Raw genomic sequence first — 13839 nt, 5'->3', positions numbered from 1 at the left:
ACAATCTTGAGATAAATGCTGTTCCATAATACCTCAGTCTTGTCAATTTGAATTTATATTACAGGCAAACAGTTGCTGACGTGTGAACTCTATTGTGTATATCTCCCAGGAAGCAGGTGCTTGCTATTATTTGTGACATATGTTATTCCTGGGGCTCAACCTTTGTTATCCATTTTCATTTAGTGGAGGAATAAGTGTTTTTCTCCCCTGGCCTTGCATGCTCCTCTGTTCCTAGCAAGGTCACATGTTTGTATGGTGCAAGTGTGGCATGGAAAAAGGAATGATCCTAAAGGCAGAATGAGATAATCAAAAAGTGAAGTTTTTGCTTCATTCTTTTCATTGCCTGGAGAAAATATCCTTCTCAGGTGTGGTGACAACTGGTACTAGAGATGTGCAGCTTCTTTCTGTATTTTGAAGTTTGTCTTTTCAACATAAAATAATTTGCTAGTTTTGTATCTAGCTGTCTTCAAACTGATGAAGATATGTTTTGTTGTTAATTCTTGATTAAAATTTGGCCTTTTGTCATAAGAGTAAGTTAGGAGCTTGTTAAGTTTTAATTTCTGAGCCTTGCTTTATAAACATAAAACATATTTCGGACTATTCTTCTGTATCCTACTGCAAGCCACATTCAGCAGTGGCAGTACAATTATGCTTCTGTTCCATTAAGTTTTGTTCTTAAGAGCTATGTTTCTTCATATTCAAATCAAATCTGTAATAAAAAGAAAATTATCACTTCTGAGAACAGATGTTTACATGTGTTAACAGAGGAGGTGTGGATAAGCAAGACCCTCATATCAATCAGTCTTACAGTACTTATCTGCCTTCAGTCATTACCTGGCTCCAGAGATGATACAGAATTCCTACAGCAGCCTGGGGGTGCTTCTGTACTCTGAATAGACAGGGATTTTGGGGAGATCGCCTGATGTAGCCTTTGGCTTTGAAAAATGAAAATATTTTCTCCTGTGTTACATGCCTCATAATATGCAGACTTAGCTTGATATACTTCATAATTGTTGTATGTGACTAGGACTCTAAAAATTTTGGAAGACTTGCTGAAAAAGCATATTTCTTATTTGTAGAGACTTATTAAATGGACCAACTCCATCTCCTGCTTAATGTCCTTAGAGGCTTTTCCCTAGTTCTAGTATGTTTGTTTTGACATGCTGTGTTACTGTGTTGGGAATATCATACTTCCCTTGTTGTTGGCCAGTGCTTTTGAAATTAAGATCCTAGATCAGAATCTCCAGTAACTGCTGTCTGTCCTTTAATGTAAAGAGTCTCTGTAATGTTGGCAAGAAGTTAATCTCTAGAAAAGGTTAAATGTTCTTCAGTGTCCTTGAAGAAAGACAAAACCCTGACTAGGCAAGAATGGGAAGAACTGAGAGGGTGAGTGCCATTCATTTGTGGGGTACTCCAGGGGTATTTTTTCCTCAGACCATCTCATTTTTTTTTCTTCCTTTTCTCTCTCAAATGAGAATATTCTCAGAACATGCTTAAAACCTGAGTTTCTTTTCTTGACAATTTCTACATATGGCTCTTCTTTCCTAATGAAATTTCTAAATGTGCTCTTGTTCTGATAATGCTCATTTGTTAATTCAGGTTGAAGTAAAGTCTTTTTAATTATGGCATCTTTTTCTACTCTGTAATCCTTATTCAAACAATTGCTGAGCCCTGCAATTCCAAGAGTGAAAAATATGCATTGTTGTGCAGATTCTTGGGCTTCTTTCCATGCAGATGGTCAAGGTGATCCTTCCTCATGATGTATATTCATATCTGCCTGAATGCTGAAGAGCTGTGGGACCTTTGGGCATCATCTCAATTTTTACTTCTTTTTCTTTATTCCTCAGACCCTTGCTTCTCTGTCATGCTTTCCTCTTGTACCTACAGCTTTGTCATTGATTCCTTAAAATGGTCTCATTTTGGTTTCTTTTGTCTAATCTTCTTTCATATTACATGGAACAGCTTCTTAGTTAAAGCAAAACAAATTTCTCCTCTCTTTTCAGAGGAGATCCTTAACCAAGATATTTGGGTCGTAACCAGGGTATATTTTATTGTCTATATGAGGCTTTTTGCAAAATGTCATGGGTTTTTTGGTTTTATTTTTTTAAACTAAACTCTTCCTTAGGCAGTGACAAAGTGTTTTGCTGCTGCTATGCCTAATGCTGTAATACATAATATAACTTTCACAGGACAATCAGAATGATGTACTATCTGTTGGAATAACAAGACAGATGAAAGCAAAATCTACAGTTCTACAGATCTAGTAATCTTGGAAAGTCGTCCTTTAAAGATGACAGACTATGATTGAATAAGGTTATATTAATTTATCATCAAATAATAAAAGTTCTAGGAGAGATATTTTTATATTGTTTTTAAATAGTACATCCAGTTTCTTCTGATGTTGAAATCCTCACTGTCACTTTGTAAAATAGCTTTATTCCTGTGTCATGCAAGTCTTGATTGTGCTATTATTGTTTAACATATTTTGTACTTCAGTGTTTGTGTCCCAGACAAGTTCCTCATCCCTTTTCCTTGTGGCTTATCTGGGCCATGATTCAAAATCCTCAAGGAGACAGCCTTGGCCAAGTTGATTTTTATGATCTCAGTTTGTAAAGCACACTAGTTTTCTGTGTTTTTTCATACACTTCTAAGTATAAAAATGATAAACAGTTCTGCAAGCACCAACAATCTATGGACTTGTACTTCTCTGTCAGCACATTCAGCGGAAGCAATTGCATTCACAGAAAGAATGATAAAATTGACTGTATCATATAGATTATGAACAGCATTTTAAAGGCCTTTTAGCATTCACCAAAAGCTCTTAGCTCTGCAGTTGCTTTTGTTTTGTCTTTTTTTATATTGCATTCATGCTATAAATCATTGTTTTTAAAATGGGTTTAGAAAGTGATTTTTTCTAAAGCTGTCAGCAATTAAACGGCAGAAGTTACCTTCTCAGGAATTAAGTTATATAAATTAGTCCAATTAATTACTAAAACTGAGGCAGAAATTGGTACAAGTAAGATAAACTGTGGAATGATGGAATTAAATCTAGAAAACAAGAACATTTATAAAGCAAATTCAATAGATGACATAATAAACAGTTAATCTTCATCTATAGAAAATCTCTGAATTTCCTTAATTCCACCAAGGCATTGAAGTAACTGTTTATACAACCAGGCCATATTTTTAGAGTAATTCTGGCAAATACTATGTCTTTATCTTGGAACTGGGGGGAAAGAGGGAATAGTCTGTTGCCAATGCTTATAGATGGATCTTGTAGAGCAATATTGCTGATGAATGAGGGGCTGTGTTTGTGAGAGTGTCCTCGGGATTCTACAAACTGTGAATCAAAATTCTAATTTTTCATATGAATTTACTTGTAGGCACGCAGTGTGTGGTCATTGGGAGTGGGGCTGCGGCCCAGCCTCATCCCCAATGGGCACAGCTGTGGAAAGCAGGTGAGCAGCACTGACAGCAATGAGCCATGGAGTGCCCAGGGGCACTGACCAACCACCAAAGGGAACAGAGGGCACACGGGTGCAGTGCATGAACATGAGGGTATAAAAGGTTGGGCTGAAGAAGAGGAAGGGCAGACACTTGCAGCCTTCTGAAGTGGAATGATGTTGCTTTGTATGAGCAGATGACCGAAGCCTTCTGATGTGGTATGGTGTTACTCTGCATGGGCAAGTGCTCAGAGCCTTCTGAAATTGTATGGTGCCACTCTGTGTACTGTGGCTGTCTCAACTGTGGCATATGCTGCGGCATTCAGGGAAATTCTTTGTTTCTGTAGCGTACAGAATTCTTGGGAGTAATTATCACATAGGTGAGAAAAATAGGTGTTTGGAAGGATTGATACATGTTCTGTGCTTCCCTGAATAGCTGGAATTAGGATCTAAATAAACAGATTCAACAGATACCAGCTCTGCTCTGACTATACCTACCACAGAAAGAGAGCTAGGGCTGATACACATATATAAAAGTATTATTTAGAAAACTAATACTGAGTGTTCTTGGGATTTGTCCATGTGTTCTTGATAGCTATTGTGTTTCATGGTATAGTGTATTATCCCTGGGTCTCAGGGATTTATGACTATTTTTCAAGTCACTAGAAAACTAAACTACCAGACTGAAGGAGCTGTGAAGTTTTCTCTACTTCATGCTGCAAACCTCCAATGATTTCAAGGAGAAAGCATGTGTCTGATTCCTGCCTGTTTCTGGAAGACTCTTGAGGTGCTGTGCTGAATAACTGCTCTGGGACCTTAGACTTGCCAGGCTTGGTAAAATATCAGGATTTTTAATCTCTTATTTTGATGGACAGTGTTGTAGTTCCTGAGGCTTCCAGGGCTGGGGATATACACGCTTTGAGGATTTCCTATGGCATGGCTCGAGCCTTCCCCAGCTGTTCATCCCCTTGGCAGTTGTGACTTCTGAGATGTGAGTGTCTTGGCACTACAGCATCTAAAAGGGGTGAAATACTCTCGAGAAAGTTTGGTAGCTGAGCTTTACTTTGTTGGGGGTGGAGTGGGGATGACGAATATTGCATATACCAGGCTGTGAGCCTGTAAGAGATGAAGGAGAGTTACAGGCAAGGAACTGTAAACATTTCCATTTAGACATCTGGGTTGTGGCCAATAGTGTGTGGAGAAAAAATCAGAGTGCTGGAGGTCTGAGGAATATAATGTGTATAATACTTTTGTATTTGTTTATTAAATGAGTTCCTTTGTCAAATGATTTCCAATTTTTTTCTCATGTTACCATACATTGATCTGTTTGTGATTATACCTCCTATACCCTGACTTCATGCTTATTTAGGTGTTGCTGGAGTTTTCTGAAAGTTTTGTGAATTACCTACTTGAGACATAATTTTCACAATCTTCCTCTTAATCTATTGGTATTGTGTCAAATGAAGTCTTGATTTGGATAAAGCTGCATCAAAATTTTGAGCTTAGCTTCATGTGAAACTTGTAATTTTAACATCCCCCTTTCCACCCTCCCAAATCTCCCTTCTTGTTTTGGTGGCTGTTTATTTCATTTAGTGTTAGATGGTTATAGATTTTGATATATTTTGGATTTGCTCTTAATAGATAAAGGGAGAGACTCGGTTACATAGTATTTCAGTATGTTTCACCATGAAATTTACAGATATGGCTGAATATCACTGAGACAAACTGAAAGCCTGAGCAGTTCTCCTAATTATTCTTTGCCTCTTGCAGGAGCAGTGAGCATATTTTATAACTCTAGGACTGCAAATTAAGTGAATCTTGCAGAAAGCAGCAGCAAAGTCTTCAAATCCATGGGGTATTAAAGTTGGTGGGGGCTTAATGAGAGATTTTAAAGCCTGAAAGTGTGCTGTGAAGTGCTGGATGGTTCAGAGGGAAGCTGTCCAGCTGAATTCTCCTGCTTAGTTAGCAAAAGCTATTGCATTGAAGCAGAAGTGGGAAAAGCGTTAACTTCACTGGCATGTTTTTCAGATCCCTGTGCATCTTTGATCATTTCCCTATTTACAGAATATCTGAAAGAATGCAATATTCTATAATAACTTGCCATTTAAAAAGTTTTTTTGCATAACTGGTCACTTCAGAAGTTTTTTTTTTTTTTCAGCTTCAAAGGATACCTTTTGAAGTTCTGAAAAGCATAAGCCAACTAATAGGATTTTCACCCCTGCTTTAAGGAACTGATAGGACTAGCCTTGGTGGAAGCAGTTTTTAGACACAATTGCCCTTCCTTAGGGGAATTTTTTACAGTTTAAGGCAGACGCTTCTGTCCCAACCTGCAAATAATAGTTTCAAAGCAGAGAATGTTATAGTGCTAAATATTCAGAACTCTGAGGTCTAAACTAGTAAATTTTCTCACGGTAATTTGTATCCATGGCATTTCATCCCATGAGAAGAAATTGCAGAAAGTGTAAATTCAAGTCTCTTGCCTATCTGTTTTTTCCATATGAGTGTATAGCAGGAAAAGGGTGCTGAGATTTACACTGGAAGCTAAATTTCAAGTAAAAAAATCAGTTGTTATTGGAAGAAGCTTCTTTAAAATTTTGATCTTGTTAGCTCCTGAGGGGTTTTGGTTGTTAAATAGCATGCATAGCGATTGTGGGAATAGTATATTTTTTTCTCATTTTGAGAATTACTTGTAAAGTGATTATGGATCACTTGTGCCAGGCAGAATTAATTTAGAAGCTGATTGTATTTTGAACACTTTAAACAAGACTTTCATAACAGTACAGGCAGTGGTTTTCTGCTGTTGCTCTGTCAGTTTATTTTATTTCTCTATTTTTCAGTATCCCTAGAAGATGAGCCAGCTATGGTCCTGTATATATACTATCAACCATGTTAGTCTCTGCTTTCCATAGAGAAGGTCTTCTCTGTCTGATTGTCAGTTGATTTCTCTGTCTAGGTATAATCATGGTTTTACAAGTTCCTGCAAAACTGGTAATAAGGTTTCAATAACTAAAATTGTTAAAATGCTGGCTTACTCCTCCTGTGTGGAGAATTCAGTATTATATGAAAGAATTTGATATCTGAGTGAGGTATAAGAGTATTTTGAAAATTTCCAAAATAAGAGAGGATAAATGCCATCATCTTCATAGAATTATTGTTTATAACTGATTTTGCAAATTCTTCTCATTTTACTCTGGAGATGTTTTATACTTTTCTCCTCAAAAATATGCCATTGGCCTATTTTGCCATTTACCTGTGTTGCATTTGTCTACCCTGTATGCTGACTTCATAGCAATGTCTTGGATTAGGAAAAGTCACCTAAAACCACTTCTGTTCTGGTGAAGTCTTGGAATGTTCTGAAGGGTTTTCCCTCCATTTAAGCTCATATGAAATTCATCTGGTAGTTTAAATGTAAAACAGCTTTGAGTAACAATTCTTTTCATACCTCTGAATTGGTTTATGTTGCTTTCTTTCACCAGACAACTGTTGGCTTTAGCACGGTCTCCCAGCCTAGATTGAACTAGAAGTGCTGAGTTTTCAGGATTGAAGTGCTTGCAGTTTTTGATAAACTGTAGTACATTCAAGAATAACTTTTAAAGGTCTTTTAATCTTTTCCTATGTCTTAGTAACTTGTGAAAGATGGAAAATTGTGGCCTTATGTCACTTCTCTGCCTAGGAGAGAATGGTGTCAGCAGTGTCTAGAACAAGAGTGTACACAGCACCAAATATTGGTTGGAGTGCATACGTTGCCTTCTTGTTTTACATTTATTGTGGTATCTGAAGTACCAAGCAGTAATTACTGTTGATGGCAGCATGCTGGAGGCTGGATGTAAGTCCTTGTGTTCAAGGTATGCTTTGTAGCTCCATTTCTGTCTGAATTCTTGAGGCCTCGTCCTGCATTTGAGAGCTTTTGTGTAAGACACAACTAATCATCCTATTGGAATAATTAAAATATGCCTAAACTGCAAAGCCTGGGTTTCATAGTTGTTTGTACTCCAGTGTTTTTCTTCCAATTATAAAACATAAAATGAGAAGGCTCAGCTTTTAGACTCGTGAGAGTAATTTAACATTGAGCTCTCTCATCCCCAACTTTAGGAAAGCAGTGTGCTTTGGTGAACAGAAAACAACTCATTTTTTTAGACAATCTTTGAACCAGGTCAACATAGGCTCTAGATGCACATAAAATAGCTTTATCCCTAGCACCTTATTTTCTTTTGGTAAGACTTTTTTGTAAAATTTCTGAAGTAGAACTTGCAGAAAAATGGTAAGTGTACAATAAAAGACTGTTTTACCCTCCTTTGCATCCAGATCACGCTTTTCTTTGTGTCATCTGAAGATGCAGCTGTTCTTTCACACAGTTGATTCATGTCATCCACAATTAAAATGTCCTTGCTATTTAAAAAATGCTTCTCAGCATGTCTAAAAAAGGTTGTCAAAACAATGGCTTGTTCACAGTGAGAGAAAAGCTCTTGATGTTTTACAGAAGATTAATGCAATGACTTGACTAGAAAAGTCTGGTTTTATCTGATTTCAGATGAAGTCATATATTTTCTTGTATCTTGATGGTTAGTTTAAAACCAGATCTTCCTGATTTGGAGCCAGAGATGGTAAGATGGACCTTATTTGTGATTCTTGGGTGATAGAACTTATTTACAAGTACATCCATACTAATCTGATTCAACATTGCCATTTCCATCAAATGTTGCTTTTTTTTTTCACCAAAAGCATAACCTCACTTGTTATAGGTACTGCAGGATATGCAGCCCTAAGCTCCAGACATTTGATTATTGATAAATCAAGTGGTATTTTTTTCTGCTTTTACTGAGTCCTTTGAGGAAAAAATACCATGAGGCTTGCTCTTGGCTACTTGGTAATATTTGGGCATTTATAAAATGTTGAGGGGAAAAAAAAAAAAAACAACAAAAAACTTCATTCAACTCAATGAGAAGATTGAATTGTCACAACTCTTATCATACTGAAGTTTTAGGAACATAATTTTAAACTTCTTACTTCCTTCTGGAATTCACTATCTCAAACTGGACACACTGGTATCCTGTATAATGTATGGGGGAGGGTCCTGCTTATGAGTATGGGGTCCTAGTGTACAAACTTCTGACTAGATGACTAGCAGCCATATTTCTGTTCTTGGTACTTGTTAGGATGCTTACCTAGTAGGGTTGCTTAGCTCCAGATTGTGGCAGGATGCTTTTGCTGTAGTTCAGAACCCATGCTTCTCTCTGTGAAGCTGCCTGGCAAGCAGTGGTTAGACTGCTTTCTGGAATATGGGAAGACAGAATCTCATTCCCTCGGTCAGTGAAAGTTCCTAATTGTGAAGTTACAGATGGTTTTTAATTAGGGATTTTTTTTTTCTGTTTGAAACTGCTCCTCTCTAAATAGTCTCATTTGTTGTGTACAAACTGGATGTCTATTACTGTTTGTGAATGGAGGGTTATACAGTTCCTTGTTAGTGAAACACAAGCCTGCACTGCAGCAGGAACTGGAATCCAGCTTGTTGCCCTTATCAGTAGGTCTGGGATATGTATTTCTGGGTTTAGTCTTGTAGAATCTATTATTTCCTTCTAAACTGAAACTGCTTCACCTGAAGAGTTTTGCATTTTGTAGCAATTGGTGGGTAAGAAAGATCCCCTAAGCTGTACTTTTGTAGCAGTTGAGTAGCTACACCACCTGCCAGCTGTACTGCAAATGAAGAGAGTTGCATGTTTTTATTTTTTTTTTTGTTTGAACTATTTCAAAGATTAAAGATTGTGAATTTGAAATGGAGGAGGCCACGTTTTTTAACAATGTGGAAGCAGGATGTCTGAATTGCACTCCCAAGTGTGTTTAGGATAAAGGCATCTATTTTGCTTTTTCAAAGGTCTGGTCTGAGTGAGGAAATTTGCTAATCCTCTATATATATTTGTAATTGCCACCTGTGTTGTTAAGACACCAACATAAAACCCCCTCAAGGCTCATGTAATTTATTGTAGTTTCAAGATGCTTAAAAACTGAGCACTACAGTTGAAAGCATTTCTATGTGTAGGCCCTTGAAAAGACCAAAGTGCCTAAATTCAATTAATATTTGATCTTGTGCACCTGTGCCTCTTAAGCCTGAAGACTTTTTTCTGCTTCTAAGGGCAACACCATTCATCCCTCTCCCATTATCTGTTCTGTGCACAGATGTGCTCAGTGTGATTGTCATCATATTCCTTGGGGATGGCCGCAAGTCAGTGTGGCAAAGGGTTTATGGCATTGATGTAAGTTTTACATAAGGACTTTGAACGGTTGAGTGCTCTTGCTGCTCTTTGAATCCCAGTGACTCTACCATTTTCATGTTGCACATGGATGGAAGTTTATTGCTACAAACGCCACTAAATGGGCACTATTTCTTTCCCCTTTTCAATCTTCTGCTTGTTGATAAATACATAATGTACATATCGACCATTTTTTGAGGCAGGCATCATAGTCATAAAATAAATTTTATGCAAATAAAATTGATAGGAACTGGCTTAAGATGGCACATTCAACCCAGAATATGTTCTGAATAATATCTGTTAATATCTTTGGAAAAATATGCATCTTATGTAGGAGCAGCTATTTTGTCACCTTATTTGAAGGCAAGATGCTCATACGTGGCGTCTCACTGTGTTTTCCCGGTCCCTGGGCAGCTCCGGCACCTAGAGCAGTACTGCCTCTCTCCGGGACCCGGGATCGCTGCGTGTTTCCGGACTCGGCTCCATGCCGATGTCTGAGCGGGGCTGCCAGCGGATTCTCGCCACTGCGAGTGAGAGACACCAGTAAAGAGTGAAGGAACCTCCGGATTCCCCATGCGTGGAAGGCTGAAAGTCCTTTATTGTGGTGGGGAGCTGCACTGAGGCATCGCGACCCGCCCCCAGCTCGCGCATGAGGAAAACGCCGTCTGGCACTCCGAGGCACGGGATTATATTGGGGACGGGGCCAGGAGAGCAGGGGCCCTCCCGCCCAATGCAGGCAGGCGCCGTCATCCGTGGCGATGACGTGGACCATGGCGCCCAATGGGGACACAGCCGGGGTGGACCCCGGGCTCTGGGGCGGACAGGGGATGGGAATTTGGAGTGAGGGGCACTGAACCCTCCAGGCAGGACGGGAAGTGGTCACAGCAGTGACAGGGAAGCTCCAACAGTCAGGGAACTGGTGTGAACAGCCGTGGGGGGGGGGGAAAGGGGGACAGACACAGGGGGTGCGCGGGGGTACACAGAGCACGGCTAGCTAACAGATCAGAACCCCTAACCTAAACCCCCAGCCGTGATGCAACACTCATAGTCTCGTTGTGTTAGGTATCTGTATTGGTCACTTGTCTGTGTAAGTTACACTAATTTGTAATGTGCAATACCAAAAAAATACATCTCTGTTCATGCATGAGGCATAGTACAGGTGGCTGCAGTCAAAAGGAATTAACACTTTTGAGTTATAAATGTAGTGTTTTCGTAAAAACAGTTGAGATGTTTCTCCTTCTACATGAGAGTGCTTTCTATAGCATATGAAATAAACCAGCCTGAATTTACATTCTAGGTGGCACCATATTCAAGGGTGGCATTTTCCTGTGCTTCATGTCTGTCAGAAAATTAGGGAAGAAATGAAGAATCACAGAAGAAACATAAAATCAATGTCTACTAGGACAATTAGCAATCTATCCAGAGCTCATCACTGTACAAATTAAGATCGATTGCATTTTGCTACTGTCTTTAATTTAGCGAGGGTAGCAGCTGCTCAGCTACTTACAGGAGTCGCAATATTTCAACACTGTGCAGAGGGACTTTGTTCATTTTTGTCAGCACAGAAGGTAGTAAATTCAGCACGTAGTATTTCAGGGGGAAAACCTGCCTCTACTAAGAGACTCTTCAATTACTTCTGTAGCTCCATATGACTTCCTCCCTTATGTCTTCACTAGTCTTGATCATTCAAAAACTCAGTGTACCCATTATAAGAAAATATTTTTCCACAGATAATGGAATTAAAGAGAAGTCGGGGCAAGTCAATAAACCATTACGAGAATCACAAACATAATAGTTTCACAAAAATGATACCTGGCCTGCTCAGAACCAGAACTCAGTTGTGTTGTTTTTTGAGAGGAGAATAATGATAGCAGTTATCCCATTTGTGGTTTCAGAGGACAATATTGTAACATCTCTAGTTGATTTTTAAGTCCTTCAAAAGAGGTTCACTTTGGTCAAATTGAGTCTAAAGTGTCTAGGCTTTGTTAATTCTAAATTGGTAGTTCCTTCTGATAAATGCAAATTTTGTTTTGAATTGACTCCCATGGAAGGACACTCCATATGCAGAAGCACGTGAGGATTTGTAAGTTTTCCACAAGAGAGTTTTGAAAGCTTAAATGTCACAGGCTTATGTAGCTTGTTCTAAAATTCCTAACTTTGACACAAAGAATATCTGTGTTACCGAGGGACTAACACTAACATAGTATAACTGGGTGAATAATTGGGTTTTTAGGTTCTGATAAGGTCAAAAAATTTTCTCCACAGCTTGACTAAGTCAGAATGGAAACAAATTACTGTGTGAAATTGACCTAAGTGTTTAATGAACATCAAGTTTAAGGATTTCATTTTGATGCCAGATTCTTGTCAATGTGTATATTATATATTAAATCTTCTACACGCACACACACACACACATATATATATATATATGTATATGTATATATATATAGCTTAAAGGTTGAGGAAACATGCCCCTTGCAAAATGCTAGAGTGTTTTTATAGTATGAAAAAAAGTCAGTCTAACTGACAAATCTGCAAAGCATTTTATATTCCAGTACATGCTTTTCTAAAACCATGGGGATATTTTATTTCCGTTGTCTAATGTAAAGTCCTTGTCTATAGTGCATATATAGTGCCAAGAAAACACAGATATATTTCTGTACTGTGAAGGAAAGGCCTGAACCCCCTGTTGCAGGTATTGTTTCTGCTTGGGAAGGATTATGGTGTGATATTTGTGCTCACTCTCATGAGCAGTTTCTCATCTCAAAGGAAGCTGTGGGATGGGCTGAAGCAGAGGGCCTGGGATCTAAGGTATATTTTGCCTGGTCCAGAGAAGCCCAAATGCAGTCTGTCTTGGGCAGATGGTTTGAGACTGAGAGTTTTGTTGCTTTCCCCTCTTTTGTGTACTTCTGTTGGAATAAAAACCCACAAAAGAAAGTGAGTTATAAATTCAACTTGGGGTTGTTAAAGACAGAGCTTCCTCCCAGTCTTAGAATCTGTTTCTGCACAGACCATAGGTGAAGTCCAACTTGGAGAGGCAGGTTTGTTGGCTAATGTGCTTTTCAGCCCTGGTTCCCTGAGTCTCTCACTTTGGGAAGGTGGCTGATTAGTGCTTTGCCTGTCATCTGTGTGCTCACATTTCTTGCGAAAGCCTGGGGGCAGGAGCTGTGTGTAAGGCAGAGTCTGGGTGCAGAGAAATTCTCCAAGGTGCTAATTGTTGATTGTAGTCAGAAGGAAGTGAGCAGTGGGTTGGAAGATCTCTGCATGTATGAAATTTTTTTATTCCATATATAGGAACTCTATCATCGTGGATGAGACTATGCTTTGGATGAAAGTAAGGTAGCTAATTAAACATAGAGGTAAAATACGCTGGTGATGATGATCAGGGAAAGAAATTTCTTCAGTATTAAGTGACAAAATGCATATCTAAGTAGAACAGAATAGGAGCAAACTTGAAATTTAAGTGTTGAATACAATTCCACTTCTCTTCAAGCAGGCAGCTGTTTTGATAATTTGTTTAACTGTAGCTTTTTTAAGCCCAAGATGGAAAATAACGCAGACTGTCTGACCCCTGAGGTAGTTTCAATCTCCTCTTGAAAATATGGCTGTTCTGTTCTATACCATTTTCTTAACCATAATAGCACTTGTATTCAGTTCATACTTTGTAGCTAATCATACTATCGAGTGAATCTCTTCTGTCCCTGAAATTAAAATGTCAGCATGCTCTAAACTCTTTTCTCTTACTTTAATTACAAGCATTTGATTCTTGAATCTGTCCTTTCTCTTCAGAAGTATTTGGATTTTAAAATGTAATTTTAAGTTGTGGGACTGCACCTCCTGAATATTAGCATCAGAACTGAGGCACACCCTGACATTTCTCAAAGCAAATACTTTACAAAATAGAGAGCAGAGCAACCTTGTCTTTGTAAGAAGGGAAAAAATGTATAGTAAGCTTTGCATTGGTATAATTTTATTTGCCTGTATAATATATTCAGTTCTGTTTATATGCTTCATATTACGATCATACCTACTTGGACAGGAAAGGACTTCATGCGTAGATTTTGTAAATCCTACAGGTTCCATCTGATGTTTTTTAATTCTCCAAAAATAGGAATGTCACATATAAAATGTATTTGATGTGACCTAAA

The 13839-nt window shown here is 38.5% G+C and overlaps 1 protein-coding gene across 1 annotated transcript in view; it reads left to right on the top strand.

Annotated features, from left to right (window-relative positions):
* The first annotated feature begins 3572 nt into the window (after positions 1-3572).
* GALNTL6 (polypeptide N-acetylgalactosaminyltransferase like 6) overlaps positions 3573-13839 on the top strand; it is a 909332-nt gene continuing 899065 nt past the window's right edge. The window contains exon 1 of the mRNA XM_068187107.1: positions 3573-3662. The gene's annotated coding sequence lies outside the window, so the exon portion shown is untranslated. The remainder of the gene's footprint in view (positions 3663-13839) is intronic.

The sequence above is a fragment of the Anomalospiza imberbis genome, chromosome 4, assembly GCF_031753505.1.
Source record: "Anomalospiza imberbis isolate Cuckoo-Finch-1a 21T00152 chromosome 4, ASM3175350v1, whole genome shotgun sequence".
NCBI lineage: Eukaryota > Metazoa > Chordata > Aves > Passeriformes > Viduidae > Anomalospiza > Anomalospiza imberbis.
Note: the sequence above shows the minus strand (reverse complement) of the source record. Positions and strands in the feature narration are given on the sequence as shown.